This window comes from Lethenteron reissneri, chromosome 9, assembly GCF_015708825.2.
Source record: "Lethenteron reissneri isolate LAM-NWPU_2019-01 chromosome 9, ASM1570882v1, whole genome shotgun sequence".
Taxonomy (NCBI): Eukaryota; Metazoa; Chordata; class Hyperoartia; order Petromyzontiformes; family Petromyzontidae; genus Lethenteron; species Lethenteron reissneri.
In genome coordinates, this window is record NC_083787.1 from 439470 (window position 1) to 456811 (window position 17342).

Below are 17342 nucleotides of genomic sequence, written 5' to 3' on the forward strand. Positions count from 1 at the left end.
TTTATCACATCAGAAAGCAGGGTTCATTACACGTCGAGTAAGCAACGCGAGTGTGGGAGATACGTAACTCCGGCACTTTCTGTTGCATGCACTTGTGCCGCACAAGGCAACAACAGTCCACAAAACACCTCCGTGAACCCCCCAGTGACGTTCAGAACAACATGATAATATTTGTAAACACTACACCTAAGCAGCTATGGAAAACGGCAGTAGAAACCAACCCAGCGCACAACACCACAGGGCAAACATTGAAACTACTTTTCATAAAGCAAGCCACCCCCAGCATAAACGTGGGGGGGGGGGGGGGGGGGTTACATTAACTGACCACTGTGTAAGTAGTGAAGGCAAACTGCCCAGGGATGGGGGGGGGGGCAGGGGGATTGGGGGGGGCGGCAGGAGGACGGGGGGAGGCGTCTCAACGCCAGCAGCTGTGCTGAGCCACTCGGCCGGCAGGGGCAGCTTAACCCAGCTGTTCGGCATTGCCGAGGACTAACAACGGGCACAACTCGGAGAACCTCCCAACCGCCGCGGCCTCACCGCGCGATCCATCTCGAGCGCGCAGATGTCCCATCGCGCATCTTAACCTTTAATGTGGCGGGGAGATGAGGCCCACTGGGGAAATCAGCGTAAGGTCCTAGAGCAGAGCGAATCCGTATTGCGCGGGGGTGAGCTATGAATGGAGCCTACCCTGACGCAGACATTTCTCTCGAGTTGGTATTTTCTTTTCTTTTTTCTTCTATTCGTAATAAAGCACTACGTTCGTGGGGATTGTTTGAGAATCAGTGGCTGTGCTGTCGTGATTAAGAGCATATTTGATGAGGGCCTTGCAGGCATCTGGATCTGATCGAGGGTTAAAGACCGCATAACTTTGAAACGTATTTTTTTCGGCGGAAGCCACAGGGTGATTGGCCACAACTCACATGAGGCTAGATCCGCTCCCAATGTCCTTTCAGCAGGAAATGCCTTCCATCACTCTGGAGGGAAGCTCCCTTACAGAGCTCTGGGAAAAACAGTCCTCGCTTAAATTGCCATGAATCATAGCCAGAAAAGTTCTACACTTAAAGAAAATACACACAAACAAGCACGTAAATAATTGAAATGAACTTAACATAAAACCTAGTCGTTGCAAGGCAGCGCCTCGCACAAATTAACGTGAAATGGCATTCACTTTCCTTTCCTGGAAACACATTTATATCCTGTGCGTTCATTTTCCACGGTTTGGAATTTATTTCATAAAACTGAAAGAATAAAAAAAACCTAAACTAGAAGCTGCATTTTCAATATTAAATTGGCAAAACTCCACCGATGTGTTAAATATCAGAAAACATTCCTATAATTTCTGCCTAACTATGAATCAAGGCGACACAAAACATGCCAGTGAAACCCTGCAAAATAACCAACCAAACAAGAACCGAAAGGGAGTGCATGTTGGATGTGCTAACATGCTCACTTTGTGAAAAGCCTCCCGCACCACAACACCCCAAATATTGCTGCCGTAATCTCATCGGACTGCCACGAGATCTTGCGGTGGCTGCTCATCGTGGTAACCACTGCGTGTCTCCACCCATGAGTGTATGTTTATAATTTCCTTGCTCTGGGGAGATTCGCAAAAGTCACATTTTCCTTTCACGATTTAATCAAACAAATAACGCGCTGCCCTTGAACTGTAAACATCTACGGAAGCTGCGACCCTCCCCTCAATTTACGCATTCCTAAATGACACCGGGGTAATGGGCATTCGGCAGCCTCTCAATACCCCAACCATTGGGCAGAGACTCAAGACAAACACGTTTTAAAATATTCACATGGAGGTGAAGCCGAAGCCTCTCCATGCTGTTGTGCTGTACGGCTCGCCGGCGAGTTTGTGGTTGTGCCGCGTGTCATCCTGCACGATGTCAGACGTTTCGCTCCCAGTGCTGAACGGCGTTCCCGAAGAAGATCTTCCCAGCACTCGGGAGCGAAACGTCGGACATCGTGACAAACAACGCATAGCACAACCCAAAGGTTCATCAGAGCGTGATAGAGCACAACCTCGAAAACAAAACATATGCAAGTTGCAAGGTCGTCTTTCTGCGTAACAAGGCGAAGTGAAACGCCCCACTGGTCCATCTTAAAGAGCAGCGCTCACGGAATGCGGGAGAGGATGACTTTTCTCAGCTAAGTGGCACGAGCAGCTGAATCCATTGCCTCCTGTTCGCTTGTTTATTCAGCCAAGGAAGAAGTAAAACACACGCCCGGTGCCTTTACTAGCTCACGAGAATGATGGCAGCGTATCCATAGGTGATTTCAAAAGCTGGTGGTTCTTTTCAGATTAACAATGAGCAAAGCGTACACACTGTACCCTGCATTGTACGAGAGGTGGTAAAGAACTTCTATTTATACATTTGTTTACTGTAATTTAACATGCACGTTTGAATATGGAAATTAACCGGTCTACCAACAGAAATGTCACATTTATTCAAATGTGTGGTGAAAAACAAGACAAAGTGTTTCAAGGCGCGGAAAAAACCAGCAGAGCACCGCCAGAACTGACCGTGCTCCTGTGAAAATTTAGAACTTTCTTTGACAATGCCGGCTGTGCGAGCATTACTGTGGACTACATAACCGAGGCCCGGTATCTGGGGATTGAACCTGGCCCAGCTTACAGTGGCAGTAATTAAAGCCCCGACCTGGTCAGGGAAAAGTGATCTTTTGTGTTGTGTTAAACCAATAAACTCCCAAACTCAACAAAGGAGTCCATAAAAGGGTTTTTTTGGGGTTAGATCGCGTAAATATAGAAATGTGTCATTAAAACCCCCCACCACCCGACACGGCCAACTAGTAAGGGTGGTCACGTAAAAGAACATGCGAATTCGTCACTCGTACAGCACACGGAGTGTGATTGCTTTATAAACACGACAATGAACCTGAGAGCTCGTGGAAGCCGTTCGGACTGCGAGGCAAACGAGGGCATGTGCACGATACTCTGAATACTCTCACCCAGCCTGCAACTTGAATATGAATAATAATCATACTATCAATGAGTAAATGTTCCAGTGGTTCATGCAACACGTAGTAATACACGAGCTCTTTTAAAATAATTAACTAATTGCATTGCAATAAAGTGTGCTAAATGTGGAGAGCAGTGCGGTGCTGTAGCCGTCTGAAGCCAAGGCACGAGTAGAGAGTTGGGGACAGGCGGAAGGGCCAGGTGCCCTGACTAATACATCAATGTGCCCTCCCCCATTCGTGTGGCCTTGACAGTGCAAGGCTGTCTCCAGTTTTATTTTATTTTTAAACGGGCCTTTAGGAATAATTCCACGCTCTCTGCTGCACTGTCCTTGCCAGCAGCAGCCATAGTTATAATATTGCAATGCCGGTTTCTAGGCCAAACCCTAAACGCGTTTTTATCAAAAATATATTTCTTTTTAAGTAGACATCGATTAATTAAATAAGGCAAATGCACTACGCCTGCCAAAGCATCCCCGAGGGCTGATGATGCATATCAGTAATTATCAGAAAATTGTAATGTATAAAACGAAGCCCCATTTAACCTGCATTTATCCACTTCCTCCAAAAGTAATTGCAGTCGAAGCTCATCGCATCGCGCGATACGCGCTCCGTCCAGAGGCTGTGTCTCATTTTGCAAAAACTTTCAGCCAATTCACCCATTGACAGGACCGACACGTCGAAAAATATCCAAGATGTCAAGTCAAGTTGCGCCAAGAAACCCGACGTGGAAATTCAATTTGAGCATCATTAACTTTTATAAACCTTGACTTTCAACACCGTGAAATGCACACCTTTTGAAATGTAAAACCATTTGCGTGAGTCACAAACCTGTCATGTTACGTAAAAAAAAGCCAGGAGCGCGAGCCGTGGCCAGTGTGCATCCCGAGCAACATGTGCTCTTTATATTACACCGCCGTCATCTGAGACAGAGCTGAAGACAAGCGCAGTGACGAGTGTGATAGCAGTGTGAATGGCGGTGTTGAGGATGGTGTTGTGGTCAATGTTGAGGATAGCGTTGGGGATGGCGTTGGGGTCGGCATTGAGGATGGCGTTGGAGCTAACGATTGTGTTGAAGATGTAACAGTTGTACCAAGCTGTCAGCCCACGTGGCGTGACGGACACACGAGCCCGCCCTGGCTAATAGCTCATTTTGTTTCTCTTGTCCAGCTTCTCCATCCGTGTCCGCATGCAACTCTAACTTACCGGCAGCCTCCTGCTCCCCCCCCTCACCCCCCTAACGCCCCCCCCCCCAACCCCCTCTGAACCCATCACATCGATCGAACGCTGCCTGCCACGGCATCGAACGCTTCTCCGCTTCAGAGGTCCTCTACAAGTACCCAGGATTCATTACTGTACAGAGACAGAGCACTACGCTATCAAATGTTAAACAAGCAAGCTATTAAGAGTTGTTTACATACATATGGACTGGACCTATCAAATTCGTGTTAAACATTTTTTTATAGAAAATTATATCTCAATGTTCTGCTTTTCCTTGTACAATTTTTTTAAAAGAGTAATGTGACTGGTGTTCACAGACATACATAGGGAAAGCTGAATTGTGGCAATTAGATTTTCTTTCCACCAATGTAGTTTATGCTAGATTGTTTGTTATTACAAAGTTATGCAAAAACAATTGGTTGAGTCATCTTTAACCTTGATTTAAAATTGTATTTATTCATTAAAATATGAAAGAAAATAGCAAAAACCAATACTAATTTTATAATAAATAAGACAAAACAGAATCATATTGCTGAAGGCATTTTCATCAACAGATCACGATCCCTATACCGAGTTTTATTTCGGAGGACCGACGTTTCAAGCCCGGCGTTCGATACCCCCGATTGTCAGGTCATGGCTCTGGCCGAGCGCGACACTCGACCAGAGCAAGGGCAGCCCCGGTCCTTGGCTCAAAGGCTGGGTCAGGACCCTGCGTCTGCAATGACAATTTGGCAAGGGGTATCGTGACCCGGGTCCCTGTGATCTCCCGCACTGGGGTGGCGCCTTGGCTGGGAATCCTCTGCCTAAGAAAATATCTCCATGGTTTGAGCAGCCAGCAAATGATCCGCGCATAAGTCAACTGGGTGTCTGTCCAATACAAGGCAGGAAGTGTGAACCCGGTCTGGCATCTAAGCCTGGGAAGGAAACCTTTTCCTTGCCGAGGGCCGAATAGAATGTTCAAATACTGTTTTGGGGGCCCCACATTTGTTGACACTTAGCTTCATCATGCTCGGACTGTATGCATTGGCCGTGTGTTCAGAACTACTTGGAAGACAATAGGTGACCCAGCATGCTAATCTTAGAAACACGTTGTTGTCACAGGTCGACACTATTCCCCTCGAGTAGCCAATTAAGTGTGGCTAAGATGCTAGCAGGGACGGATTAGTGGTTGATCCATTGTGGCCGAGAGCTCTATGGAATTAAGTCATGGGCTGGTGTTGTGAGCCGTTCCCTTGGGCTCAAGAGTAAGTCACTGTACGTGTGTATGTTGAACTTCTTTCGCACTATACGTAGCCAACTGTGCTAATCGGAGGTTAGCACTAGCTTTGGACTCTAAGTCCACAGCTGGTGGATTGTGGTTAGAAAGTAGCAGGCAATAGTGATGCCTGTGCACTGGTGAACATATACGGTGGCTTTATGGCAGTGAAGACGAGACAGGGTTAGTGCGTGGCACTCAGACAGCTTGCTTCATTTTAAACATAACCCAAGAAGGGCGAGCTGCTTTTAAAGTTTAAATGCGGAATACCGCCGTACATGGAATCAGTCAGGAGGCTCAAAGTGGCTGTGTGTTCACGACGCATACGCACACCGAATGCAGCCACTCGCAATGCCATATTTAGTGCCATGCACCAGATGCACGAGGTGATTCGTATTCATCACGAGTAAGGAAGGCAAACGGATGTGTGGTAGATTCATTCATATTTAATGGCCAGCCAATAACTAATCCAATAATCTATCTCCTTGATTATTGGGTATACAAGGTGTCCATCATGGTATCATCTATTGTTGAAGAATTATAATTGGACAGCAGTTTGAGCTGCTAGTTGAAATATTGCCAACATATTCCTTATATTATTGCATTTGTTTGTTTTAATCGAAAAGCTTGGACGATCGTTGATCCAGCGCGTGACAGAAGCATTGGAAATGAATGAGAACCGAGAAGTTGGAGAAGACGTGGGGAACTCAAATCTAAATGCGACGTGCGTCGCCAACGCCGCGACAAGCGCGCGGAGGTGAAGAGGGACGAGACTCGTTCGATACAATCGTACGATACAACCTTCATACTACCAAGTGTGTGGCTTCTGTGTGTGTGTGGAATGTGTGTGTAGTTTTATCGACCTCGCTGAAACTGTTGCCTAATTATCATTATTTAATAAAGGATGATACCTTCATGGACAGTCTGTACTATTGGGGTGAAGGACACCAGCGAAGCAATGCATCAATCATAAGCAGCCCATTCCGGAGAAGTGCTTCTCTTATGTGGAGCCTTCACATTCAATGCACCGCCGATCTCATGACAAATTATTAACATATTCCATGGGTTTCCAAACGTGAATTTTTTTAGTTTTTTTTATTACACAACTGTGATTTTTATTACTATATATATTGCCCCGGAGAAAGGCTTCCACTGTGGTAATGCTGAAATGTTCATAACTTGGCATAGCCTCAAGAGAAGAGAAAGAAATAAAGGCCTCCGAGTAACGCAAACGCGTTCACGTCTCAACGCACCCCGCGCTCGCTCGACAAAGGGCACGGCGAATATCAGATTTTTATTTTTCAGTTTGTCAATTTCAAGGTCACGCCTGGGCAGTGAAATATGATGAACACCAGAATGCACACAAAAGATGGAATTTCCTGCATTCAACAATACTCTCAGTGACTATAAAGCCAACATTTAGCGTGCATAAGGAAATGACGTTGACGAGCAACAGAAGACTGCACCTGTGCCAGATCTTAAGGGGCGTCTTTCAGTAGAGCCGTGGCTTTTAGCAGGACAGGTGAGACTCGACAAGCAACCGAGAGGTGTTGACCCATCAGAAGCCCCTGGGTGCCACTAAACATAATTATTTATCAATACCAGCCATGGTGTATCCAGTGCTGGATGAAGGGCTCCCCCAAGCCATCATTGATAATTATCAATATATATAACTAATCATCTTGTAGCTGCAAATTAATTGATGTCAATATTACATTTTCACGGTGGACATCCTCTTGGGTGCGTTTCCTCGTTTGTATGTATGTTTGTTGAACTTCTTTCACACCGTACGTAGCCCACCATGCTAATCGGAAGTGTGGGGGAAGGACAACTAAACACAAAAAGCAGTTGTAAAAATAAATTACTTTTCAATCTCGATAATGCATAGCTCCAGTGGCTTCCTAATATCGGAAGAATGTCCAGATGGCCGCAGAAGCGCATCTGAAAGCGTGCGATGCGGTGGTCGTCTTTGTTCGATGGTCAGCCAAAAGCCACTGCGAGGATGACCAGAGTTTGCGTGATGGTTTATGCTCCTTGACGAGATCAGCAAGGTATTGTGGTTCATTTGTTTGCCTGCCAATCTGTCATTAGCCAAGCCCATCAGCCATCACGTGCCCTCTCATGCGCATGCTGCTCCTCCTTTTGTCTCACAGGGTAACTCTGAGCACTTACCTCGCCATGCTTCTCAGTGCACTCAAATATGTTTTTGCATTCTTTTGGTTATTCAATGTCAATGTTTGTGATCCATAAATCATAGCAGATAATATACACCGATGTAATACGTTAGTGTCCTATTCTGTAAATCACATTATATTAAAATAGCCTTGCCATACATTTCATTCAAAAATAATTTTTCATTTTTTAAGATGTCAAAACTATGATCATAACCAGATGATAACGAAGATGCATGCCTTGCCTTTGCGATTTTAAATAATTATCGTGATATAAAATGAAACCAGTTGTAACTCGACTTGACTGAATGTTTTGGTGACACTAAAAGGACGGCCTGCGTTGTGCCATTCCCCGTTCCAGACAGTCGGAGTAAATTCCAGATGCGTAGATTATTCAAAGAAGAGTTCAGGGGAGAAGACTCGGCGATTACACAGTGGCGATAACGTTAAGTCGAAATTATATTCTTGCCCGAGGCGCCGGAGGGCTCCCGCTGAGCGGCGGCTCCGAGGGCCTCGTGATCCCCAGCAGGGGCGACATGCACGGCGAGTTCCGTGGCGGAATTGAAATATCTAAATATTCTCTATGTTGTTTAATAGTGGGAGTAGTAAGGAACTGTGCTGCAGACACGCAATTGGATCTCATTTCCACAATTGGGTAGGAGGTCCCACCAGGCTTCCCGGATAAACATCTTGCGGGAAATGGGAAAGTGCGTTGACGCATGGCCATGACTGGGAATGCTGCTCCTCCTTTCTGCTCGCAGGGAACAGAGAGAGCTTGAAACCAGAGTGTTCACACGCACAGACGGCAGAAGCCGCTGTTAGCGAGCACCTATTAAGGCTGGCATATGGCACGTGGGAATGGTGTGGCCAAGAGCACCATACCAGACCGCCTTTGCCTCCCATGTACCGATTTTGATAGAATGCAATAGATACTCATTTCAGGTTGAGTAAAACTAAGTGGGGGGGGGGGGGGGGGGGGCTTGCAGTGCACTGCACCACCCACTGCTGTAGCACTGCTCCTTACACATGAGCATGCGCAAAAACACAAATTCAAGCCTGCTGTTCAGCATTTGTATTAAATGTGACTTTAATAGAAAGCATGGGACACAAAGACAAAGATCTCCCATTTAAATTTAAACAGACCATTTGGGCAAGTGCTGTTCACGAGCACCTTTGAAGGCCGGTACAGTACCATGCCTAGCCACCTTTGTCTCCCCAGAGCTGATCATTACACACTGCCCCGGGAATCAAACTTGGGTTGGCAGGTTCGCAGTGCAGTGCGCTAATCATTACACGACCCCTCTCCATGGCAAAGACAAAGACCCCCGTATAGCCTTAACAGACTTTCGGGGCAAGTGCTGTTAGCGAGCACCTATAAAGGCCAGCACAGCACACGAGGGGGTGAGTGGCCAGCACCACGCCCAGCCGCCTTTGTCTCCCTCGATGTGACGTTTACACATCGCACCAGGACCGGTTCAAGAAAATTGTCACTGGTTTTGGCCGTGAGCGGGAATCGAACGAACCTGGGTCATCGGATTCGTAGCGCAGCGTGCTAACTGCGACACGACACACAAGCTAACACACTTTTGCACACACACAATGAATGGCAATATATAAAACCCTTGTAAAAACCGAAAGCAATAGCCTAGTTGCCCATCCCTGGTCTCCCTTCCCAAGCTTAACTAAATTTGCTGCTCTGAACACTGTGCAAGAGGAAATGCCTAAAGTGTGACTCAGCGCACCACTCATCACATCTCCTCATCTCTCCCGAGAAATTCAACGGGGCACCGAGGAGCGTGACCGCTGGTCGTGGCCACGTTGTGGTTACAGGGCGGTGGTGCGTCACGGACGCGTTTGAGACCGTGCGGCGGTGCCAAACCCCAGCCCTGATGTCTGGCTGTCAACGTGCCTGCAGCGTAATTTGCGAAAGGATCGTTTTCCCCACTCGACCACCACCTTGTCCCCCCCCCACCCCTTAGCTCTCGAAGCGCATTTCTCGAAGAGAGTGAAAGGAATAAAAGACAAAACCTGTTGTGTCGAGACAGAGAGGTATTGCACAAACTGCCGACCTTTGTCCTGTTAGTGCCAAGCCCTTCCCTCTTCCCCACACACGCTCCTCGCCACAAACCCGAAAATAATAAAAACAAAAACCGTCTCTTGCATCAACCTGAGGGCAATAACCTGGGCTCAGATAGACACGGCTGAGATGCATCAAGTTTAATCGCTTCGGAACTTGCCTGCGAGCAGAGTGGCACTGTGTAATGCTCATGAAAACTCCGCGCATTCAGACAAGCCATTTATCATTAAGAAGTGACTCATGGGCAGAAGACGACGACTGGGACTTTCAATTGATTTCGATTTGTGCCGAGCTGCTGCCATGGGGCAGCACGGAAAATGGGAGAAATCATTTGATCGACGTCACTTAAGAATTCCCAACACCGCAAAATTATTTTTACAATTGTATTTTGTAAAAAACATGACTTGTAATGCTCCCTTGTCTTGTGTGAGAGCTGGGCAGGCTTCATTAATTTACTCCAGACCTCTTTGGGGGCTGGGCCCCCCCTTCAATATTGCTAAAGGTAAGTCAAAAACTGTGGGTTAAATATCTATACACCACCATGTGCAGCTGTGGTGATGTCTGTGCTTCACACGCTGCAATGACTTCTCACACACAGACACACGCTGGCTGATCTGAAGTATTCTTGACATTTTCAAGCTTCAATCGATGATCTACAAAGTGTTTGCAGTAGTTCGCGGGAGGCCGGACAAAAGCAAGCAGAACTTAGCGAAGGCCGTCAACATCCTATCGTGAAACACGTCAGGCGCGAGAACAAGAGAGGAGAACGGCAAGACAGACAAAAACAGATTGTATCCGTTTCGCTTTTAACATTTGTTTAAAGTTTGTTTAACATTGATTGGGCTCGCCCTGTGCCCAGAGTTTGTATGCCTCCCCTTAAAACAAGGTCACGCGGCCCCGCGCAGGGTTGGGGCTGCGGTCGTGACCCTGACACGAGGGCCCCAGGGGGAAGGGATCCGTGGGCTCGTCCGGCGGGGCCAGGGGAGCGGCGACAGTCAGCAGTGGAGTGCAGCGCTCCGTTTCATAAATCAGAGGCCACGTGTGGGCGGGCTTGTTTGAATGAAAAAAGGTGTCCTCTGCACAGGGCCCGGCCAGCGTTAATTCACCGCAAAGCGCCGATGCGTTTCGTATGGAGACACCAGATGGAGCAAATATTCGATGTTTGCACCTGGGTTCTGTGCTTAAGATCCGTGCTCGTGCTAATGCACTCGCCAATGCACCCGTGGGCAACGTTCACCCCCCCCCCGCCCAGGCACGGGGTGACTCGAGAATTGCAACAGTAAAAGGGGAGTGGCTTTGATTGGAACAAGCAGGGCTTATCTCAACTGGCTGGGCAAGCCGAGAGCACAGTCGCTCCTTTGATTCGCTGAAATATGCATGGGCTTCCTTCACACCGCTTGGAGGATAATTACGCACAGTGGTGCAGGCAGTTGATGGGACTGTGGCCCTGAATTGAGAATGAACTGGACTCTGTTCTAAAAAAACACACACAATGAGTTATAATATGAGCCACAATAAGCATGGACAGATTTGATGCATTCCAATGCCCAACCCCCCTACAGGGCCCAGCACAGAGCAACTCAAGTCTGAGCCATGCATCAGTGCTCACAGCTGCTGGCCACATAGCACAGCGAGCGAACCACTATGCCACCACTCGGCCACATATGCAGTGTAAGCAAGCAAACTGCATATCTAGCAAACAGAATATGTAATCTGGAATATATAAACGTACGCCTGTGCATTTTTTATGTTTGTGCACACATAACATTTGTAGAATTGGGGATGAACTGGACTTTGTTCTACAAGGAACGATGACGTGAAACACGAGTCAAATGAAGCATGGACAGAGTTTCTGCATTCCAACGCTGAACCCCCCTGCAGGGCAAAGCGCAGAGCAACTCAAGTCCGAGCCACGCATCAGCGCTCGAGCTGCTGCTGCACGTGTCGCGCCGTGAGCCACACCTGCTGGAAATAGGCCTTAGAATGGTCTCGGTTTTTATTAGGGGGCTATTAAATACCGCACCCTCGCTCTGGATAATCCTCCGACCCATCACACCGTCATTTCAAGCCGAGACGCTGTATAACATGTCAAAGGGCTTTAAAAATGTTTTATGGTTCCCCCTAAACCGCTGTAAAATTCACGAGGAATTCATAACCAGCAGACAGACACTGCAATGTCATGGCTTACCAGTTGCAACTTGATACATCCCAGTTCTGAGCTTTGGGCTCCTTCAATGTGGAACTGCAAATCGCGGTGACGCCGGCACAACAATCCATTGCCCAAGTGGCTTCACGGTGCCTGCCGTCGATGCGCGCGACACCACCACCGGGGTGCCGACCTCCTTCTCTCTGCCGGAGAAGTTCAGTTTCCAGCGCAAGTATGGCTGGCTGCCCACCATGGTGGTGCTGCTGCTGCGTAATTGTGTACGTGTATACGCGCGCGTCGTGCAGCGGGGCGATAGCCGAGTGATTGATGACGGCTGAACGAGACCGCCGGGCGGGGGGGGGCTTAACGACGTCGATCCATTTGCACCAACGGCCGAGCAAACCCCCACTCTGGGTTAAAAAACCTTTTAAATTACCCAGCAGTAATCTTGAACTCTCAACAAGTCAATTGTGTAAAACAATTACTGGGGAGGAATTAAAATAAACTGTAAGAAAATGGTGCCCCCTTGTCAGAGCCGAAGAATGATTGCCAGGACTTGGCCCCTGCCCTTCACCATGAATAAACAGGGAAGCGCGTTGAGAAAAAAACTAAATGAGACAAAAAGTTAACCTGATACCCCAATATGACTCATTTGACTTCACTTCACCAAAAATGTTTATCAGTTAAATTTGTTTATACTTGGTTGCAATCCCGTACAAACCACGAGAGAAGCAGAAGCATCAGATGGCATTATGTTGAGTCATTTTAGGTAGGCGCCTCAAGTCTGCGAACATATAAAAGCACTGGCATTGTCATGTGGGTGGCTCTCGAACGCCACAAATGCACAGCACAACCCTCCTGTCGGGTGCTTGATGAGCTGCAATCAGGAGGGAGCGAAGATTGCAAGCAACAAGCAAGCAGCGGCCTCTCGCTCGTCACAACCGATGCAGAGAGATGCATCATCCATCTGTCTTCCACACACTCAAGAGACCACGCGGCCAAGCATAATTGGCGGGGAGGGGGAAGTGCATAATTGATTTCCTTCATTTGGGGAAGTTATAATGTTTGCGTGGATGTTGATAATGAGGCCCGCTGGGCACAGAGCTGTCTCACGGGTGGCTGAGGCTCCAGAGTTGGAGTCAGACAGTGGAGGCGCTGGCATTAACCTGAGCAGATACCTCCATCAACATTTATTTAGCACATAGCCACCGTCCCTTATAAATAACACCAGATAAACGTCATGTGATGCAAAGCCCTCAGTCGATACCCTGCTGGGTGAAGGCCTCCGCACACCATGGGGATCATTGGCGGGTGTTTTGCGCACACAATACTTCACTAAACTTTGACCATACTTTACCATGCTGCTCAGCGCGTATTGGTGAACGAGGTAATCCAGGACCGATTTGGATATCACTCGCCACCGATGGCAGCCGTGGCTGGGAATCAAACTCGCAGGTTGCTGCTGGGTTCCAAGCGGATTGCCCAAGCCACCGTGAGCCACCCATTCGCACCCGACGTCCAGGGTAATTGTTATGAATGTGGAGTGGAAAACTAAAGAGCCCTAAAATATTAATGATGACCACCCTTAAAACATTTATTTCTGCTGCCCGATTACAAATAAATAAACACACACACGAAGTGGAATAATGCGATTTAAAGAAACAAAATAGGTAGGTCGTGTTTTTTTCTTCTTTTCTCGGGATCCTGTAGCAGTTTGGCAATGAAGTGACTAATTGTCCCAAGTGCAATCTATCACAATTCGTGGCGCTGAGCTGCTTTCCCAAGTGGGCGCCGTTTCCCGCCTCGGACAAGGAGCCCGTCCCTTTCCCCACAGAAAGGAAGTCTCGGTGTGCACTTCCTGGAGAACACGCACACGCACGTCGTCGGGCAAGAAACAACAATAGCTGTGAAGGCCAATTTAACGTCACCAGCCCCCTTCTTCACACCGGACCCAGCTCGCAGCACACGAGAGAGGCAGCAGCGTTGCCAACTCGGCGGTGTTGCCGATCAAGCAAAATGTTGTCTCAGTGACGAGCGACGAATCTTGCGTCAATCTGGGACGAGGACTAAATACAAATTCACGTGCAATTCCAGGTATGTAATCAGAACCCTGTCTCTACCAGTTTACTCTGTGTAATACTTTGTAAGCTTTCCAGTGACATTTTATTTCACGACTTGAGGTGTATCTCGCGACATCTGGTGACCTTTTGCAGTTCGTTTGGTGAATTTCGGCTGTAATTATTAGGCTGGGCACACAGAGAGAGGGCTTCCACACGGACACAGCCAGAGCATCTCACGGTGGTGGCACGAACGCTGCACATCTACGGCCGTACCAGCGCTTTCCAGCACATGCGGTTGGGGGGGGGGGCGTGGAGGGTCTATGTTTGAGTAAATGAAGTGTGAAGTGTTTCATTTTTTCTGCAGGGATTACACAGTAATCTGAGCCCCCCCTCCCACCATGGAAGTGCTACCGCTGAAACTAATACGATAAACAAGCACAATGGAGGGGCGCGAGTGAGTGACATCTCTGGGTCCCCCGGCCACGCCGTGGCTCGGGGCGTCACCCCCCTGAGCAAACTCGGGACATCGCTCATGCCCCCCCACCTCCCCCTCTCCGGCTTGCACCTCCCCGCTACCACCACCACGTCTGCGCTCCCACCCAGCTGCTGTCAATGCTGGGAACATGTGGATCGAGAGGAAGGCGACCGCGTGGGAGCCCCACCCTGGGAGGCGCCTTCCCGAGGCGTGTAAACACCGGCACGGAGGAAGTCGCGCACTGTACCGCGGCGTGGGCTGCGCACGCTTTTGCATCAAATGCACATCCTGGGAGGGGGGCGAGTGGAATTGTTTTTTAAACTTTCTACTGAATGCAACTTTGGTGGCTTTTCTGCGCGCAGAGTTCACGGAGATGACTCGGAAATGAGGGCAGCTCCCTGCCCGGAGCTCGCCGCTATGGAGGGCAGGGAAATGCAGTTGCCACCTGGTCTCGGCTTTGTCCCATTCAAGAGGATTGGCACCTGTGTGGGACTACGATGCCCAATCTGATTTAGCATCAAAACTCCGAGATGTTACCAAAGTCTGCTTCACGGCCTCCCCCACGACGTGTAACGCAACAATCCAATCGCGATCATGGAACCGATTTTTTGTGTCGTTTGCTTCTTTTCCAAGTTCCGCTTCTGCTCCCCGATTGATTATTTGAGAACTGTTGTACTTTAGGGCATGAAGTCACAACTGTACGATCGCAAATGTCCATACTGAGCAATATCCTTTTACTGTAGGCAAGCAGTTTGGAGTGAACTGCACAGCGATGCTTCTCAGGCGATGATGGGTGAACTATGCCTGCTCGTCAATGATGTTCACATACCAACAAAAACCATTACCAATTGTGGGTAGCACCCACGCATTTTCGTTGAGCCTAGAAAAAAACGAAAATTTTTTCTCCACATAGCTGGCACGTCCAAAATAATTACATTTTAATGGCACGAACTTGTGTTGACACTCGTAACTAAATTACCGCATTAGGTTTGCGCTCGGCCTATTTTTTACAGTTTGTGGCAGGCAGAATGGTCAGCGTTAAGCCGACTTGGTCAGTGTGTAATCTACATCCGGTCGGTAGAAAATAAGAATGGTAACTAAAGCAGCTCTTTATTCAATATAGCAGCTCTTGTAACTGTTGCTTTGTGCAGTGTAAAACTATGCTGTATATGTCCTTAAAATATACCCTGGGGTGGGTTAACTGCTCACCTGAACAATGAGCCCTGAACCTGCTCCCTCCATCTGGTGGGCAATGGGGTCAAACCGAGAGATAAAACATGTTCCTGGGAAGGCAGCAGCTGCTGCCTCACCGTGCCTCCTCCTGCTCCCCCGTAGCTGCTGTCTGGTGGTGGCAGGCTGGCCGGCTGGCCCGTAGTGGTAAAACCACGACTCAAGTTCTCACTGAACATCTTCCACACTTAATTTTGGTGATTAATTATTATTGCTATTCATCATTATTTGGTAATATTAATTATTGAAAAAATTTGCAGATTTTTATAACAATAATTTCCAGGTCGATGGTCGACTAGAGTACGACTAAACTAAACAATTTTGAATTTTACCAGGTAAGGCCCACTGAGCTACATACAGGAATACCTCGCACTTTCGTCTGGTTAGGGACCAGAGCATGGACGCATGTCAAAAATGGACGAATGTCAAAGCAGAGCCTTTATTTAGCTTGCACATTTGTTTTGGCCGGCGAAAAACGTACATGCAGATAACTACAGTAAATATAAGTCGCAAGCTAGGCGAGGTACGGCGAGCTTGCGACTTCTATCAGCATGGGACATGCCTTGCTCTTTAAGTTTGGCTATGTCAAGTTTTTCTTGCAAATTGAGATCCTCATGGGTTCTTTTAGCTGTACTATTACCACACTTAGGACCCATTATAAATATTTTAAAGCACAAAAATAAGCACAGTATGAATACTGTACACGTGTTTTATAATCACGAAAATAACTATGAACACTGTAGTATTATACTGTTATCACAAAAAATAACGATGAATTGTTGACAGTATAATCACAGAAACAAGTACAGTATTAATAATATATGAATAAACACAAATAAGATATGCTCACCGAACGACTTCTATTCAAAGACTGAACGAAAAATGTGGTGCGTGGCGTGACCGGCGCGGAAGGTTTGGGATGAAATCAGACGAAAGAGGAAAGCGCGTGGACGAAATTTGTAATGTGGTTAGAATTGAAAACGGCCGAGAGAGCGAAGCGACTAGTAGCCACATCCATGGCAATAAGTAACTGGACGTTGTATGCCGGGTGCGGAAATACACTTGCATTCATCGACCAGGACAGACCCGACTGATATAAAGCCCCGAGTAGGACATAATGCAATCGTTCTCCCACGCATCACGCGCACGACTTGAGACTACCGTGTCACTTGTTTCATTAAACGCCATCACTCAAAGGCAAACGTCCACACAGCAAGCGGGAGAGTTCAGGGAATGCAGTCATTTTTCCTAGAAAATAAGCGGTGCCCTCTACCCACCTGCTCATCAATTGATGATTTTTGTTGTTTTTTGCCACCAGGGGAAAATGAGAAAAAGGGCAATGTTCCCCCCACTATCGCTGGATTAATTCCCTACGTTTAAAACTCCACCAACGTTGAGCAGCAATCTGCTCTGCTCCATTGGCCTGCTATGAAAATTACACATTAATGTTAACTTTTAAACCGATAAGGCATTCATTAGGACTATCGTATAATCTCATGTGGCGTGAGAATACTTAAAATCCACCAAGCTGGGATTAAAAAGATTAAACACATCCCCTACCCACGATTGAGCCCTGCTCAATTGTGTATTGTTTCCCTTTAATTCACACACAGCTCTGCGTTCTTGGCATCTCATTCGAACGGAAAAATTAAGGTTTTGGGTCAAGTGAAATTAATTTCTATATAGGTTCATCTTACCCCATTGAAGCCGCCAACGTTC

At 47.5% G+C, this 17342-nt stretch overlaps 1 protein-coding gene across 9 annotated transcripts in view; it reads right to left on the bottom strand.

Annotated features, from left to right (window-relative positions):
* The window catches only part of LOC133340391 (protein MTSS 1-like), an 87517-nt gene that overhangs the window by 25028 nt on the left and 45147 nt on the right, over positions 1–17342 (bottom strand). The gene's annotated exons all lie outside the window — the stretch shown is intronic.